Genomic DNA, 16,234 nt, shown 5'->3' with positions numbered 1-16,234 from the left:
AACTATCAAACTTTTCCTTATGGTTATCGTATGGAGATCACCTCACTGATTGTAGAGATCTCTGGCAAATTGTAGAACATAAAATATAGAAGTAAAATCAATACTAGTAGTAAGTTTATGCTCATATTTGCTTTTTTTCTGACTCTACCCCCTATTTCAGGACATTTAAGTCTACGTGTTTAAGTAACTTTACACTTGTAAATAGTGAACATCCAAACGTAGGAGAGTTCTCAGTGCTTGCAAATCTTCGCTTGTAGATTTACCTTCAGGAAGAGGGCCCTCCATGTACAAAGATTTGTAGTAAACATGGACAAACAGGAGTTGTTTAATCTCAGTAGGAGTAATGATTGGACAACTGTTGTCTGGTTGATAGCACATCCCATATAGTATGATCCCTGGAGCTCAAGAGCCCATTGGGGACAACCTGTATCTTGCTGAACAGCACCCCTCTATAGGAAACCACTACCCTCCCCGAGCCCGTAAGACCATTCTCAGTACTGAGTGCTCCAGAATAAATGGGCCAGAAATTGGCATTACGGAATGTGGCTAGAGCTACCAAGCTTAATACCATCTATGGGGTGAGGCTCAATCAGAAGGACCTGGGTCTTCTAAGCTACATTGGGGGGTTGGTCTTCTGTACACTACATTTCCTGCACCTGCCGTCAGGTGAGGATTTGGCACTGGGCTCTTCCCTTTTCACTTGGAGTTACTAGCAGAATCCTTGTTAGTTTATTTTACTCTGCTTAGTAATATGCTTAAATTCAGTGGATTGATCTGAGGTCGTAGTTGTATGCCAAAGTGAAGGGGAGTCAAGACTGTCTCCTGGGCTCCAGGGGCCTGGGTCATGGCAGCACACCCTTTCCCAGATGAGAGGCAGAGGGCCATGGGGAAAACAGCACCCTGGGGCATAGCATGGGGTTTACCCGCCCCCCCAGAACCAGGTGGCAGAAGTGCGTGCCTGAGGCGGTGTGCACAGATCGCGTGGGACACCACAATCAGCCATGCATGGCATGCAGTGAGGAACCCCAGGACATCCCTGAGGCAGACCAGTCAACCGCCTGCGTCCCACAGAGGCAGGGTGGAAAAGTTAGCTGTGCTGGCAGTATAGCTCTGAGACAGGACTGGGGATGGGATCCTGTGATGGGCGATCAGGTGTTGACCTTGCAGAGGATAAAGGGAGCTGAGCTACCCTGTGATGGCCCCAGCCATACCCTGGGAAAGTCCTGGTACAATTTACAAGCAAACGACCCTCAGACTGGTGTAGCCCCAGGAGGAACATGAAGGCACATGGTGTTTTCGAAGTGTTGATGATCAATTTGTCCTGCAAATCACACTATTTCTCACAGCTAGCTACATTCTTTATTGACGAGTGAGCCCAGTGATCCATCGCCAAGAGTCACAGACAACTTTTTGTAATGTTGGTAATAGAGTCGGGAGGAAGGTGGCACTGTCTGTTCATCACCCAAGTGGCCAGATGACCAGGCACCCTGTCAGGCTTCCCAATTGGGAAATTACCTCCATGACTCGAAGAGCATTTCCAGGTGCTCGGCCCAGCAACCACCCTTTCACAGCGGTTCAGGCAGGCAGCTCCACTGTCCCTCCCTGGCTGCTTAGTCTTAACTCTGCTGGGTAGGGCCTCTTCGAAAGGCAGGCCATTGAGTCAGATGGTCCCTAGTGGGGTGAAAGCTCTTTGCTTGAAACAACAGCCGAGTCTGGCCAATCAGTCCATCCCTAAACAGACCAAATAAGGGTGCCCAATCAATTGGAGTAAAGTGCGAGCTGGACCTTCCTGGGGGCAATCCCCCCTCCGTGGGGATGTTGTCTTCTCTTCTCTGCCTGCTCTTGGAGAAGGCAGGCTTAGAGGAAAGGCTCATCGACCAGGCTGGGAGACAGCCGCACACCCGGACCCTGGCAGCATCCGGTTGAGAATGACTAGACCACAAGTGGGTCCAGAGTGCCCTGTCCCTAATAATCTGGGGGAATGCTACCCCCCTTTCTTGTACCCGTGTGCACCGAGTGCCGAAGGGGACTATTGATGCAAATGCACACGAACTACTAGTGACCGGGCTGGGATCAAGGAAGCAAATAAGCCCTCATCAGGACTTACAGGGCAGCCCGACCATCTCAATACGCCTTAGGAAGGCACAGAATGCAACCAGATGCACAGGGGCTCAGAGAGGCCAGATGGACAGGCTTGAAGGACATCTATCTGGTCAAGCAGTGCCTTAACGAAAGGGCTTCTGCTCACCCTTGCAGGGGACGAGACTCTGTGGCCCAGGTTCTCGGAATATCGGCTGGGCTTCAGGCACAAGGCTCTGAGGGGGGCCTCACGGAGCTCTGACCCGGGACTCGGAAGCACCTTTACACACAAGCGAAGTGGGGGAGGCCCTCCCATGGCCCTTTCCAAGGTACTTTGACATGCGCTGTGGGCCTGTGGAAGAGAGGGAGCCCTGGGCCCGGAGGGTAAAAGGGGGAGTGGAGGGGAGGAGATAATGGCTCCTACCTTCTGTGCCAGGACTCTGATCTAACCTGAATTCACAGTCAGAGCTTGTAAGCCCTGGGAACCCAGGGGAGGCCTCCCCGGACCCACAGAAGCTCATCCCAGTTGCATTGCCATGTGGGGGCGTAGAGAAAGGAAACTGGGGCCGGAGGATTCCAGGGCCCTGCAGGAGCTCTGAACCGGGGCCAGTAACAGCTCCTCCATCCAGGCAGCTGGGGAAGGCCTCCCTGGACCCAGAGGACCTTATCTTGGGTGCTTTACCACACGGTGGCTGAAGAATGGTGCCCAATATAGGGGTTGTCTTCCAGGGCCCACTAGAGCCCTGGACCGGGGCCCTGGACAGAGCTCCCGAATTCAGACAAGCAAGGTAAGCCTCCCGGGTTCCGATGGACCCCGGGAACTTTGTTGTGTGGATGGCTGGAGGATGGGAGTGCCCGACCCAGGGACCAGAGGGACTGGGAGAATGGTCGGAGCTCCTGAACCCAGAAATTCATGGTAGGCCTCCTTGGGCCTGCAGGACCCTCTCGCTAGTGCTTTGCCATGCAACAGGATGTAGAAGGGACTCTGGGACCAGCGGAACCCCCCCAAGGACCCACCCGAGCCATGGCCCAAAGCCCAGTCAGAACTCCTGAACCCAGCAAAGCTGGTGAACAGGACCCCCCGCCCTTGAGACTTTGTCAGAGCTCATGAACCCTGCCACATATGTAAGGCCTTCCCAGGCCTGCAGGATCCATTTCCAGGAGCTTTACCATGCAGCGGGCTGGAGACCCTGATGCCCGTCATAGCCATGGCCCGGTTGGAGCCCCTAAACCTGGCCAAGCAATGGAAGCCTTCCTGAGCCCGATGGAACTCTGCCCCATGCCCTCCGTAGTGCGGCAGGCTGGAGGTTGGAGCTTGGGATAGAAGCACCCACCCCAGGGCCCATAGGAGCCCGGAGGAGCCCAGTCAGATCTCCTGAACTCAGCCATGCAGGGGAGGAGTCCTGCACCTGCGGGACCCGCTCCCTGATGTTTTGCCATATGGCATGCCAGAGGATAGAACCCAGGGCATGGGGTCCCACCCCAGGGCCCTCCAGGACACAATCAGAGCTCCTGAACCCGGCTGATCAGGGGAAGCATCTCCAGGCCTAATGGATCTCCATCCCAGGCTATTCACTGTGCAGCAGGCCGGAGAACAGATGCCAGGATGGGAGCACATGCCACGCGCCCCCGGCCAGAGCTCCTGAACATGCCCACACAGGAGAGGTCTTCCCGGGCCTGCAGGACTCCATCCCAGGGGCATTGCCTCACTGCGAGCGCCAGGACAGGGGCTCTCACCCAGGGCTCGGCAGAACACTGGTGGGACTTGGTCCATGGTTCTGAAATCTGCGAGTGGTTGAAGATTTTGGTGCATGCCTAATGATGTTGTTTTGGTAAGATTTATTTGGCGGTATAAAGTCTCAGTGGGAAGTGGTAGAAGTGGGGCAGTAAGTGGTGGTGCATGATGTGGAGTAGGTGTAGATGACCAATAAAGCATATGAGGTAATTCAACATGTAGGCTGGAGATTATCATTAATTAAAAGGAGCAACTTCGAAATTGTTATTAAAATAATTACTGTACTATGTTTGCACTCAAATAACATGATGCACAGGAATTATCACACACTTTTGTGGAGACTGAACAGGTGACTGGAACAGCAACGGTCGGATCCATGCCTAGCTCATAAAATGAAAAGATGGGATTTTGCAACTAATGGGGCTAGAGTGGAATTAAAGCCAAAACTAAAAATAAATATCAAATTGAGGTCTGTGCTTAAATTTAGGGATACAGCGATTTCCCAGTGCAGTTTCCCTGTACTTCAAATTTATAAACAGAAAGCTGTAGCCGCCGATTTATGGGGTATGGTAGCCTGTATGCATTACAAATAGCTGAAAACAATTTCCTAAGGGAGATTTGCTATGGATTGGTTCCCGCACCCCTATTTTTGCTTCTGTTTACTGAACTTGGTCAGACTATGATCTCAGATTTGGCTGGGATTAAACCAGTATTTGCTGGATCAAACTGATTTAGAGCCCGGATACCTCCACATATTTAAAGACAGTGGAGGACGTGGTAAACCGTGGTGGGACTTGGGGGAGTAACTGGCTAGCACATGTTAGAAAGTTATTAGATTTACAACTGGGCTACCTATACACTGATCCAAGTAAAGCTGGCCTTGATACATTGGAAGTGGTAAAAGTAGCTAAAGTGGGAACTAAATTAAGACCAGGAAACACAGTGGCCGCCTACTTTGATCTAAAGATGGAACCACGGCCCAAATCTTATGTGCGTTTTCTCCAACCTGAACAAAAATACAACCTCTAAGTGAAATTCAAGTTGTTTATGATCTCATTATGAATGTAACAGAGTTTCCTTACTCCTAGAGTTAGTGAACCTTGGGGTACCGACATCTCTGGGGTGGGGTAAACCCAGCTGAATATGGATTGGAACCTGAGGGTTTACTAAGAAATGAGAAATGATAGGGGACGTCAGTACTTCCAGGTCCGATTACCACAGAATTTCTTCATTTTCAGCCTTTTTGACTTTCACCTGGAGATTAGCAGCTTAACTCTCCGGCCGATAGTTAAAAGATGTGTTGTGTTCCTGATTAAGTCATAATTCTGATGGGCTGGTAACTCCTATCATTGACCCCATTGTAATTAAGAGGCCTCAGTAATGAAGGATTTAATGTTATGGCTTGTGGGCACCTGAATAAAGCTGGGAATATGTGTGGTTTTTTTTTATTAACTGGAGTCTGACTCAGGGACTTCATTACTTCTGAATCCAGTTGGAAGCTGTTAGTTTGAGAGGAAATACTATCTCACAAGCGTTGTGACACTGCAAAGAAAGTTAAAATGAGTTTTAGTCTTTTTTGAGTAAATTACAGCTTGTGACAACATGGCTGCATGGGAGCAAGACACAAAGCAGTCTTGCGTTTGGTTTCTGGGCATTGGAAAGTATATTTAATGAACACAAATTGCATAGAGATGTAGAGTTTAATAATGATCAACGGGAAGGTGTATTTATATAGAGTAAACAAGGATGCTTGCATAATAGTTGTCGCTGGTAGTAATTCAGTGTGTCTATAATCTATTTGACTTTTTGTCAAGAAGAGCTGGTAGCAGGTCAGTGACATATTTGACTGTGCAAATATTATTGTGCAGGTGATTGTGGATGGAGGACGGTCTGAAAATCATGGAGAGTGTTCCAGAGAGAACACGTTTTCCGAATACCGACACCGAGGTCTGTATGGGCGTCATGGGATATTTTTTTACATAAATTACAAGGGAACAATATACCAGAAAGACGTTCAGTATAGAATTGGTGCCTCACAGCGGTACAGCCATATAAAATTGTGACTTTTGAATAGATTTATGATACATATATACTCATTTAAAACTACTGGAAATAGTTATGCTTGAAATATACTTCTCAGAAAACAGTCTTCTCTTTTGTAATGAATTATCAATGTGCACAGAAAAATTCAGAAAACTATGAACTTGCCGAGAAAAAGTCTACATACATTTTCCATCCGCATTATGCCACAGAATTTGCAAGTAGTATGAAGTAGTATCAATTGTTCTTTGAGGGTCATTTCCAGACTGGATGGGTTCTGTTAGAGTTCAAATGAATTCCTGGTTCAGAAATACACTTCACAGGGAAACAGGGGAATAAGACATTTTTGCAAATTTTGAGAAGGATGAAAACTGAGAATAACATGTCGACAAAATACTCCGTTTTAAATTGTTTTATGTTAAAGCGCAACAATAGCAGACTTCTTACATTTCCGCATGACAGAACAAACGTAATGTATTGATTATTTTGTATTCAGAATACAGCGGCCGCTCCTTCTCAGTGGCAAAGAAGAGTCCCCCAGTGGCTCAGCTCCAGCAGCTGAAAAATAAAATGATATTTCTTGTATTTTTCAGCTGTTGGCTCTGAGTTAGCATGTGCAGGGAGGGGCGGGGCTGGGTCATGGGCGTGTGGAGGAGGAGTGAATTCACTTAAGTGAGCGTGTCTGTTTGAATGGACGTTCTAGGCCAGCCAAACCGACATGCGTTCTTAGGTTTCTCCAACCCAGCTGTATTTAACAGGTGGGTTGGAGAAACAGCACAGACTCCCCGTGCATGAGCGAGTGGGAAACCAGCCTGCTAAGGTCAATCCCAGCAGTGCTCTCATGCTTGGTAATAGCATGAGAGCAGCACAGAAATTGCAAAGGCACTCTCTGAAGCTGCTGTGACCAGGAAGAAGAGCCTCCCTCTCCCTATTCCCCCTTTGAGAGAGGATGGTTCTGTCCCTCTGGTCCACCCTGATTTTTTTGCTTTTTGACCACCTGTTTTTTTACCTTTTACTGTGAGAGAACCTCCTAGTTGGGGACTCACCCACAGTAATCTCATGGTAAAATGGACTGCACGTGTTTTCCGCTGGTGCTGCCTTGCTAAGGAAAGGCTGCTGTGGCGAAGCAAGAGTAGGAGGCCCCTGGCTAGTTACATGTGGTCATGTGTCTCCCCCAGTGAAGCCACCACAAGGAGCCCTGGGAAGGTGAGGAGGGGCCCCAGACCCCATCCTGGGGCCCGATGTGGCAGGGGAAGAGGGGGAGTACTATCGCACTCCGCTCAGGCGGCCCACCTGGTGCAGACACCCAGTGTAGGGCCGGCTCCCGCGGCAGCATCTGGAGGTTCTGAAGAGGCAGCAGGATCGGAGTGCGCAGATGGGACCGCACACGCCCCAAACATGAGGGCAGCCGGGGGTGGGCTATCCGCTTTGCCCTCTAATGAAGCAGCCATGCATGGGGTGTCTGGGTGAGGCCGGACACCCCCCAGACAAAGAAGAATGCAAAGCAATGCAGCACTCTACGGCACAGCGGGAGAGACGCACATCCCATATGCATATGTCCCACAAGGCCTTGTGAGGCCCAACATCTATCTGAGCTTGTTGTTCAGCTCATGTTGGCCCCAGGAACATGGGGCCACCACCAATCAAGCGCCCATGGACAGGGGGAGCTGCAAGAGCAGCGCAATCTTCCCCAATGCACAGTTGGTGTCCCCACGCTAGGTTAGGTGGGACAAAGATTTGTAACCCCCTAAGGGTTCCAAAACAATGTAAAGCACAAGCTTCTTGAAACCTTTGCTTGTGGAACTGCACCCTCAAGAGGTGTAGAATGGTATTACACAATGTTAATCATGAGTAATCTAAAAGTAATCTAGGAGTAAACTTAAAGTAATCCTCAACATGGTTCCCTACGGCAGTCAGGCTTGTAATCAGCCATGGTGGTGCTGAACTCAGCACCGCCATGCTGATTACAAGCCCCCTTTCCACCAGCCTTTTCATGGATGGGACCCTGCCATAAAAAGGCTGACGGAAAGGTAGTGCAGGGGGCCACAGTGCAGACGGTGCGCCTTCTGAGGGTGCTGGTTGCGCCCCTCTGTGCTACGAGATACCACTCGGTTCCTTTAAGGGTGCCGAGTGCTATCTCCTAGCACTGTTCTTGCCAAACTGACTAGGGGGAATGTTCTATTTCCAGGTTTCCTCCGGTTTGTCACATCAGGACAGCAGAAACCTTGTACTAGTACGGGGGAATGCGACTCCCATGGTGGTGGCGTCCTCCTCCTGAGATGGGGCAGTCCTGCGGTGGGACCGCCAAACTCGTGATGAGCCCCTATTTGTTTTTTGGGTGTGGTGAGGGCTCTTATTATCTATATAAAATGACCCATTTCTTTTAGGAAGGAATGCTTGTTCATTCGTTTTGGCAATGCAACTATGTGTTGTGAATCCTCTAAATGATACTTGGCTAGGGGGAAAAATATGGTGATTTCCTAAGCCTACAAGGATGCGGGAAGGGATTTTCCAGGCAATTAGTTGGCTCATTTATGAGAAATTGGGTTGTTGGTTGAGGGGCTTAGGAGGCCTTCTCAAGCTACATCCACAATCCTTGTCATGGTGAATGAGTAAAGGTCACTAAGTTAACCTGTGCTTAATCCTCTGATAGCTTCACGCATCAGCAGTCAGGCTTAACATAGAGGCAATATATATATATATATATATATATATATATATATATATATATATATGCAGTATGTAAACAGCAAGAGAGTGATAACACAGCACAAGAAAAGTCCCACATCAATATATAAACAAGAGATTATTTTATTATATTATTTCAGAGCAAAACAACAAAAATCCAATCAGTAGAATTGGAGATATGCAATTTTAAAGTTTTTGATAAAAGTAGTGCCATATGGCACAAAGCACCAACTGAGAGCATCTGGTCCCTCTAGCCCAGGACTAAGTCATGTGTTTAGGCCGACTACAATGGAGCTCAGGGAATGGCACAGGATCAAATTTGTCTCGCTGTGCTCCACTTTGTCCTTGGTGCACAGTCTGAGCAACATTGCTTTGTGAGGGTTCATGTTTTTGGTTTCAATTAAGTTTGCAGCTGTGTGACGAGGCTTTGCAGGGCTTTGCGTCGCTTATAGCCAGTTTTGGTGGAAACTTTAGTTAGGCCAGGAGAATCTCTCTCTGATGCCAGCCAAGGGCCTGAGACTTGAAAGCACCACTTGGGGATCAATAATTAATTCCAGGAGAGTCTAGCAGGGCTCAGGCAGGTCCAGTAGTTGGTCCAGCTAGGTCCAGTGCAGCAGGTCACCTGAGAAGTTATACCGAGGCCTCTGGAGCTTGACATGTCACTATAGTTCAGAACAGGAGGTCAGTCAGCTGACCCTTGGAGTCACTTTAGCCTGGAATTAAGCCAGCAGGTCCAGTCGTCCTTCTCAGATGGTAGGTCAGGCCTTATGCAGGTCCAGGCAGGTTCAGTGCAGCAGGTCAATTGGGAAGCTCTTCTTTTGAGGTATCCACAGGTCCAGGATTGTACTGAAGAGTGAGTCTGAGGGTCTTATTTTTAGTACCTGCTAGCTTTGAAGTGGAGGAAACTTCTTGAGTTTTACTCCCACAGAAGTGTCTGTAGTTTTCTGCTTATTTGCCCAGGCTGCAGTCTGTCTTGGGGCACCGTAGGCTAGCGTAAAGTTCTTTGTAGTGAGCTGAGGCAGTGTCTTTAAAGTGCAAGTGTGACAGGTAACAGCTACATCCTCCCAATCATGTCAGGGTGGCCCATCATGCCAGAACCCAGTTACTCTATTGTGCTGATGTCTGGAAGGAATACGCAAAGGCCAACTGCCAACTCCACCTAGTCACATGACCCATGAACATTAATCAGGTACCAAATGATTTGGACAAGAAAATTCCAACTTTCTGAAATTGATATTTTCAGACCTGTAACTTAAAATCTAACTTTACCATTAAAAGAGATTTTAAACTACAATTCTTTATATGCCAAACATGACATGTATACCTGTCCCCAAGCAAAAATGACCATTTATTCAATGTAATAAGGGATGTTGGACCAAGTCCTTTCCACGGGGTTATCGCCAAACCTTTTGCCTCTGTCCTCCTATTTTCGGTGAATTCATTTTTGTTTTCCTTAGGATTCTGTGCACTTTACCACTGCTAACCAGTGCTAAAGTGCTTGCTAACTCTCCACTAAACATGATAGTATTGGCTTATCCCTAATTGGCATATTTAATTTATTTTTAGGTCCCTAGTAAAGTGCAGTACATGTGCCTAGGGCCCATAAATTAACCACCCACTTAAGTAGCTCTCTAACCATGGCTCAGGCCTGCCTTTGAAGAGCCTGTATTTTCAGTTTTACACTGTCATGTCCACACAGCAACACACCCCTTTTGCCAGGCCCAAACTTTCAGTTATAATATTTCTGAGTCACCCCTAATGTAGGCCTGGAATGCTACAAAGTGGTAAAAAATCTCTGCCACTCTACGTGGAGTCCCACGGGTGGGTCGAGTTTCTCATCACGGGCGTTCACGTTTTATGTCAAATGCAACGGGAGGTATGTTCTCACATTCAAATTTGCATGGGCACGGCCATCTTGTTTTTCAGTGTGTTCGTGGTTCTGGGCCTGTTTTTTGACTATTTCTATATCTTTTCAATTCTTCACCCTCATAATTAATCTCCCCCTCATCCTTATTTATTGTATTAGTGTGTGTTTTTTGTGTCTCTGTATCCGTTTTTTGATTTTCTTTTGTGTTTTCATGACTTTTTGTAGTTTTGTTTATTTTTCCTTTTCCTTCCTTCCTTCCTTCCTTCCTTCCTTCCTTCCTTCCTTCCTTCCTTCCTTCCTTCCTTCCTTCCTTCCTTCCTTCCTTCCTTCCTTCCTTCCTTTCTTCTTTCCTTCTTTTTCCTGTTGCTTTTTGTTTTCTTCACCCCACCCAGTGCCATAGCAGAGCAGGGTGGCACCAGCGAGCAGGGGAGTAGTGGTACCTGGCCTACCTGAGCAACCAGCAGCAGTAGCCCCCTACCTTGTGGGTAGTGGCACCCATCTTTTGTGAGGTGGAGATGACATCACTGTTTTTATGTGCAGCGGCACTTCTCCTCCATGGTGGCTGCAGATGCTGGGCCTGGCTGCAAATACCCTCTACGAATGTGTCATCTGTGTTAGGGGAGGGGCCGCAGGTGTGTGCGGCATACCTGCCAGGTCCAGTACACCACCCAGCAGCTGACACACCACTGGGCAGATAGTCTCAAACATGAGCAGGACCTGCTTGAGCTGCTAGACGTCAAGATTCTGGGGCTCAGTGAGTGTTAATTATATTATTTATTGTGTCTGTGTTCTATAATGCTAACTTTTTTCCGAATAGCATGCTGCTCACAATCAGAGGTAAGATTCGTTTAGTTAACATTAAGAATATTACAATGCGATCCAGTTTGAGTTAGGCAGGTGCACGGCGCTACCTAATCGTACTTATCAGCGCTCGCTTTGGCTGATTATTCAAGAAGCCATTGCAATGCAGACCTGTCCTTTTGTCACCAAACTGATTTAGTGATATCAGTGAGTTAGCATTCTGTATTACTTTTATCTTTGTAGCTCGTGCAGTCCCAAACAATTTCACACTGTTTTGTACTAGTAAATATCTATGCACTGCAAAAAAGGGAGACTAAGTTGGTCCAGCAAGGGGGGTGAGAAATGAGAACAGAATCAAAGATTATTCATTGCAATGCATTAGTACCAAATGTAGTTTTTTTAAAGGAAATTTGGAATAGGGATATTAGAATTAGTATAGCCAACTCAACGATAGTCGATACTAGTACTATAAGTAATTTGATTTAGATGAGTACAATGTTACTGAGTTTGGCTGTTATGATATTTTTGTGAAGATTAACTGTGTCACTAATCTATTTTTTTATTTTCTTTATCTCTATCATCGACACCCAAGGGCAAGAAGAGGGGCTGCGTTGAGGGAGGTCAGGAAAGAACTGGTGAGGAGGAAGCATCAACCACCAGTACCACTGCCAAGGGCTCTGCTCATCCCAGTAAATCCAATTATTTCTTAATCTTATTTCCCTAACTTTTCCTTCTGCTCACTATGATAATACTGTTAAGTTTGCCTTGGTTATTTTTTTACACCGACTCCTTTTGTTTCCAACTCCTCTATACAATTTTTGTTTAGTTCCTCTTATTTCTTTTGGTGAAAGATTGGATGAGAGAAAGTCAAGATTGTATCATGGTGGCTTTGGGTGAATAATGTAGGAAGAATGAAAGGATGATTGAATATTCACTTGGATGACTAAACAAGCGAGCTCTTATGGAGAGGGACATGCTACTCACCTACTTTGCTCACTTTGTTTTATGGTTATGAAAGCTATGGTTCAAAGTGGGGGGTATTTTAATTTGTCTTCTTATACCTTGACTCACTGCATTTGTTAAGTGAGTCAGGCATCTATCCCACCCATCATCATTCATCAACCACCTCCTTGCCCATGGCATTACACCACCCATAACTGAAGAAGTGCAGTATGGGTCAATTTGTGACTGCTGCATTGGCTGTGAAATGTGCGTCTGCTTTAGTTAATGTTGCATTTACAAAGTTTTCAATGCATTGCAAAACAAACACACAAGGTGTGTTTCCCTTCACACACTCATTCACCTCTTAGTACTTCACTCCTTTATTCTTTCTTTCACCCCAGCCTACTGAAAAAATGAAAAAATCCATTCTTGCCATGTGCCACATTTTTATGGCCATATGAAGTACTTCCAAAATATATTTCATGGTTTTCCATAGCAAATTTATTTTACTCCATTTAAGTTTTTCCATTTAGACTATCCAGTGACTGAATAAGCCTATGTTTAGGTAAATGATGAAACGGTGATCAGTGACACACCTCTATTCTATTGCAGAAGCTCTGCCTACCGACCTAATCCCTCTGCCTTACTCTTTGAGTCCACCACCCTCCCGGAGAGCTGGAAACACGCCGAGATCAACAACCTCCTAAAAAAAAACATGGCAGACCCAAAGGACCTCAAGAACTGCTGGCCTATCTCCCTGCTCCACTTCCCCGCAAAAGTAATTGAGAAGGCTGTCAACAGACAACTAACCCGCTTCCTCGAGGAGAACTGCACCCTGGACCCTTCCCAATCCAGATTCCGCAGCAACAACAGTACCAAAACTGCCCTCATCGCCGCCACCGATGACATCAGAACCATACTGGACAATGGCTAAACTGCAGCCCTCATCCTCCTGGACCTCTTGGCCGCATCAGACACCATCTGCCACCACACCCTACACTCATGCCTCAGCAATGCAGGAATCCGTGACAGAGCCCTGGACTGGGTCCCCTCCTATCTCACCAGCAGAACCCATTCCACTCAGAAGCCACCAAAATCATCTGCAGCGTACCCCAGGGTTCGTCCCTCAACCCGACCCTCTTCAAATTCTACATGGCCCCTCTCGCTAACATTGCCCTATCCCACAACCTCAACATCATCTCATACGCCGGCAACACCCAGCTGATCCTCTCCCTCACCAGGGACTCCGCAAAGACCAACCTCCATGAAGGAATGAAGGCCATCGCAGAATTGATGAAGAGCAACTGCCTCAAACTCAATTCTGACAAGACGGAAGTCCTCATCTTTGGCTCCACCCCCTCTGCATGGGATGACTCCTGGTAGCCTGTCCCTCTCGGAGCTGCTCCACCTCCCACCGAATGCGCACGCAACCTAGGATTCATCTTGGACTCCTCATAATCCATGACCCAGCAAGTCAACGCCATCTCCTCCTCCTGCTTCAACACCCTCTGCATGCTCTGACAAATCTACAAATGAATCCCCACTGAAACCAGAAGAACAGTCACCCAAGCCCTCGTAAGCAGCAAACTGGACTATGGCAATGCCCTCTACGCAGGAACTGTGGCCAAACTCCAGAAGAGGCTGCAACGCATCCAGAAAGCCTCTGCACACCTCATCCTGGACATCCGCCACCACTGCCACATCACAGACCACCTGAGAAACCTGCACTGGCTCCCAGTCAACAAGAGAATCACATTCAAACTCCTCACCCACGCTCACAAAGCACTGCACAACACCGGACCAGAATACCTCAACAGACGGCTCTCCTTCTACACCTCGACCAGTCATCTCTGCTCCGCCGACCTCACCCTCGCAACCGTCCAACGCATCTGCAGAACTACAACCGGCAGTAGATCATTCTTGCACCTCGCCGCCAAAACGTGGAACACTCTTCCCACCCATCTGCGCCAGACCAAAGACCTCCTTACCTTCAGGAAACTTCTCAAGACCTGGCTGTTCGAGCAGTAGCAACACCTCACCTCCACTTCTCCCCCCTCCTCAGCACCTTGAGTCCCTCACGGGTGAGTAGTGCACTTTAAAAATTCCTGATTGATTGATTAATTGCAGTAGAGTAAGTCAAGTTTCCTTTTCTTACTGCCCAACGAATGAATTTGTTGGAAAGAATTTGTTGTGGTGGTCGTGGCCAGTGAGTAAAGTGAGACTAGTAAGTGCCTCATTTGATTTCAAGTTTGGCGTAAGGGATTCTCTGTGACAAACATGACAAATATATTCTATATAGCCTGTTTCCTTTCACTGTAGTGCAGTGCATCGTTTTCCCTACCGTCTACTTATTGCAGACAGGATAATAGATCCGCATTTTATACGTAACATGTGTGATGTGTCCAATTTATTATTCATCTGCCTTTTTGGAGTCAGGGTAGAACCTAAGTGAAAGGCATTTGGGGAAGAGCAGGGGCATTGGAATTAAAGATATATAATTGCCAACTACAGCTGCCCCAGCTGCAGAAAGTAGCGAAGTACCTGAAGCGCTGGCTACCATGCCTTAATTAATTTGGCACAACAATTTCTACTCCATAGTGCATAATGCCTTATTCATAATGAGAGGTATTTAATTTTTATTTTTCTACTAATAGTGTCTATCTAGTTACTAGAAAAGCCTTTAAACGAAAGAGAACAAATCACTGTTTTTTTATTTATCTGGTGTTTTTCTGCCGTATTTTTTTACCAGACAGTCAGTGCTTTTTATGTGAGGCATGTGTGGGTAAACAAATAAAATTGGCCCTATGACTCTCCTAATCATAATTAAGGCTTCCAGTTTTCCAATTTTCCTGATTTTTACAGATAACTAGAGACAAAAAATAATGTGTTTCCTGCTTGCATTTATTTTTAAAAGTAGAAAAATATAGAAAACAGTACTTCTTCTGACTGACTCTGCATGCTGTCATGAATTCTGAGCCTACAGTTGAGTAGATAGACATTATGGAGAGTTAAAAAACATTTAGGTGCTAATTTTGACAATGGTAGTAAATGCCGCCTGCTGCCACGGCGACAGACGCCAAAAGACCATCACTGCGGCTAACAGCCGCCCTCCAAACAATGACCACAGCTGAATTTCTGCCATAAGAAGGGTGAAAAACCGGCTGTGGCAATGCTGGCAGATGACATTAGGGTGGCGCTGCCATCACCAGCAGTGCCACGCCAGTAGACCGCCGCAAGCCATCTTATGAAAAATAATACGGCCTGGCAGTGTTCTGCTGGCGGGCGCTGCTGGCGGTAGCAGCGGCCCATCCTGTTCCCCTGCCAGAAGACCTCCTGGATCCAGGTAAGTTGGGTTGAATATGTAAGTGTGTGCATGACTGCAAATGTATGTGTAGAGTTGTTTGTGTGTGTGTATGCATGTGTGAGAATGCGTGTATGAATGCTTATGTGAACGCATGTCTGCTTGTCAGTGTTAATGTGGTACGGATGGGTGCATGAATAAATGGATGCATGTGTGTATGAATGTGTGTATGCTATTTGTTGTGCGTGTCTGCGTGTGTGTGTGTAGGGGGGTGAGGGATTGGAAGGGGGGAGCCCGGATAGAGGAGGGGTGGGGCCCGTCTGGGGATTGTTTGGTGGCCTTCTATGAGTGATAGGGAATGGAATTCCCTCTCACTGAAAGGGCCTACGGCCATGTTTTTTGTGGCATTACGAACGCCACGAAAGCCATGACGGTAGGCAGGGTCAAAATGCCTGAGGTGGGACAATATCAGGTGCCGAGCTGGAGCTTCTTATCTCCAGCCCGGCGGCTGCTACCGTCATGGCGGTCGGAGTGGTACATTGGAAAGTTGGCTTCAGCCAACCTGCCAATGTCATAATGTGGTGGTATGTACCGCCGGCCTGCTGGGTGTACCACTGCCACATTACCACCAACTGCTGGGGTCAAAATGACCCCCTTAATGTTTTTAAGTACAGCATTGTTTACATTTGGCTTTTTTATTTTTGGCTACTCATGCTGGTTGGCGAGCTCCACCAGGCAGGAGATAGTGGCCCACCAGCAGTGGCAGAGGCTGAAGACTATA

General features: G+C 47.3%; 1 pseudogene; it reads right to left on the bottom strand.

Moving 5' to 3' along the window:
* Positions 1-1,244: 1,244 nt before the first annotated feature.
* On the bottom strand, positions 1,245-1,398 carry LOC138286331 (5.8S ribosomal RNA; annotated as a pseudogene).
* Between the last annotated feature and the right edge of the window lie 14,836 nt (positions 1,399-16,234).

This window comes from Pleurodeles waltl, chromosome 3_1, assembly GCF_031143425.1.
Source record: "Pleurodeles waltl isolate 20211129_DDA chromosome 3_1, aPleWal1.hap1.20221129, whole genome shotgun sequence".
Classification (NCBI taxonomy): Eukaryota; Metazoa; Chordata; class Amphibia; order Caudata; family Salamandridae; genus Pleurodeles; species Pleurodeles waltl.
The sequence above is the reverse complement of the archived record's forward strand: the minus strand, read 5'-3'. Positions and strand labels throughout refer to the sequence as shown.